General features: G+C 40.8%; 1 protein-coding gene across 1 annotated transcript in view; it reads right to left on the bottom strand.

The window, feature by feature from the left end:
• Positions 1–264, bottom strand: part of LOC145479456 (uncharacterized) — a 6,643-nt gene extending 6,379 nt beyond the window's left edge. The window contains exon 1 of the mRNA XM_081457824.1: positions 1–264. This exon is cut by the window's left edge and continues 361 nt beyond it. The gene's annotated coding sequence lies outside the window, so the exon portion shown is untranslated.
• Between the last annotated feature and the right edge of the window lie 2,562 nt (positions 265–2,826).

Genomic DNA, 2,826 nt, shown 5'->3' on the forward strand with positions numbered 1-2,826 from the left:
AATCTCAGCGGATCAGTTACCCTTAAGGATCCGCAAACTATCACTGAAGTGTCAAATCTACGTGCACCAAGGCCGGACACGAAAACTCCTCAAAACTCAGTAGCATGTTGAAAAATAAAGGGGAACGTGTAACCCCGACCATGGCAGTGGTGCCACCCTTGTCTTGGGGTTTTAGGGTATCCTAAGAGAAAAGACACAGTCTCTTGGGTATCCTTATTAAACGTACACAAATGCTTACAGCGAACTTACAGCGATCCAATTATATGACAGCATTCAAGAAATATATAACAACTCGAAAACTTACATTCATGCATAACGAAGAAAAATTAATAAGAGAAACAAAATTTACCATCTGCGCAACGACGAAGGCTGACCCTGGAATTAGTTTATTTGTTTATAGATTAAACTTCTCCTCGTTCAAGCGTTGTGTATAAATTTTCTAGTGCAGGCTGTGATGCCAACTATGTCGGTGAAACTACCCGACACTTTTCAGCACGTGCCCGTGGACACCTTACTGAATACGGATAAGAACTCTCACATCACTAAACATTTGCAGAATTCTAAGGCCCGGTCGCACTAATGCGGCTCTAAAAGTATCCCGTTTTCGTCCCAACGAAAACAGCGAAGTAAAATATTTTTGCCCAAACTAGCGTTTTCGGTTTGTTTTCTCCTCTCCACACTACTGCGTTTTCGAATAAAAACGCATACCTTTTGATACGTTTTCGCCTGTCGTCCACGCTACAAGGCTCGAAAACGCTGATGGAAACGACAATGTATGTGCAGACACTTTTTTCGGCACCGTTTTCACCTATCCAAACTAGAGACGGAGCGTTTACAAAACGATGCGTTTTCAAAAGGCTCCACTTTTGAAACAGTTTTCGAAAGCCTCGTTTTCATCAGCGTTTTCAGTCATTTTAGTGTGGACCTTAGGTAAAAACGCATCAAAAAGAATGCGTTTTCATACGAAAACGCCCAAGTGTGGTCGAGGCTAAAGCATTGCCATGACTCAAGTTCCAGCGATTGCTTGCCAACCTCGTACGTTTCCCTCTCTTCCAAATTTCAAGGGAAAAGCCCTTAGAAAGAGTTTGGTTAATACCTGCCTCTCCATTTGAGAGGGTTCAGTGCTTATGATATGGAATTTTAATTGTATAACTTACTTGATAGCGTTCGTTTACAAACACTGTCAGGTCTATATTGGTGCTGAGTGACTATATACGCACATAAATCGTGTCAACACACAAAGTCTGTTGTTTAAGGGCGGTGCTTAATAGACACAAAGGCCTTTTTCCCGAACTAGGATTAGGTGGAAAAAGAAGATCTTGGTAAGGGCTATCGAAATGAATGATTTTTTTAAACCATTTTCTCATTAATTCTTTTGATTATCAAGATACAAATTTAACAAGTAGGAGAAGAACTAAAAGAACATTTCCAGTCTTTTACAAAGTAGTGTCCCTATCCTTTTTTACATAGACTTGTCACCTCGGCATTTCATAAGATAAAAAGTGGTTGTAACCCCGCTTTTTTACAGTAAAATGAGTTGCTATTTAATAGTTTTTATAATCGTTCTTGGATTCTTGGTTACATTTTTTTCATCCAACTCCCAAATAAATGCAATATTTGCCTCTTGAGCTCTTGCAATTGTTTTGAGAGTGGACTATGCCATCTCAGTTGAGGTAGAGGTTTAGTGTTTGATTTCAGTATAATTTTCTGCAGACAGCAGCACGCTTTTTTTTTTACAGTAAGCCGTCAGCAGTCAGTTTTTAGAAATATACATTTAGTTCAAACATTTACCTACATTCGTTGAATTCAAATGTTGGATTGCTTTGTGGAGGCGGCGTTTGGGCACTGGCCTTGAAATCTGCAGGGCCTTGGTTCAAGTCCTCGACCCTACCGCTAATTGGATTTGTTCTCGGTACTGAACTCTTCGATCGCGCTGTGCAAATAGTCAACCGGTCAGCCTCCCACCAGTTTGGATTCTTTATAGTTTATGTTCTATTTGAAATATTTGTATATATATTTACAGTGACCTCAATTAGCGCAACAGTACTAAATACATTTGACACTTAAATAAAATTATTTATCTTTGATCTATTTATTTCAAGTCAATTTGAGCGCCATTTTATTTACATCACCAGCGTGCACGTACATCATAGCCTGTTTTTGATCTTTTGGCTGATTTGGTTATAAAGCCTTCATGGTTTCGCGTGTATAACAAAGTTTCACAGTTCTGAATGTTGATTGCAAAGCTTCTAATCCTCTTCCTTTCAATGAACTCGGCATACAAAGTGAAACAGTTTATTGGACACAAAAGTCAGACTGTAATAAGGTTGTTTTCTTCCTGATTCCATGTCAACCTTTCATGGGCAGTGATCACCAGGGTTTTCGCATGGCAATTTTTCCGGAATGTCACTGTTTGGTAGTCGTTTTGAATCGATATTGTTCTGAATGTTCGGTCAGTTGCCATGCGTACGCGTGTAAACAAAAGTAAACTCACCGTAAAACCATTCGCAGTGGTCTCATGGTTAGTGCGCCCGTCTCCGGATCGAGCGGTCCGGGTTCGAGCCCTGGCCGGGGACCTTGTGTTGTGTTCTTGGGCAAAACACTTAACTCTCACAGTGCCTCTGAGTCCATCCAGGTGTATAAATGAGTACCGGCGAACTTAATGCTAGGGGTAACCCTGCGATGGATGGCATCCCATCTAGGTGGGAGAAGAAATATTCCTAGTCGCTTCATACTACAGAAACCGGGATAAGCTCCGGCCTTATGGGTCACTTGGCTCGTGTGCTGATTTTACCTTACCTAATTTGTAAACAACGCAGTCTTGAC

This window comes from Orbicella franksi, chromosome 2 (genome assembly GCF_964199315.1).
Source record: "Orbicella franksi chromosome 2, jaOrbFran1.1, whole genome shotgun sequence".
Taxonomy (NCBI): Eukaryota; Metazoa; Cnidaria; class Anthozoa; order Scleractinia; family Merulinidae; genus Orbicella; species Orbicella franksi.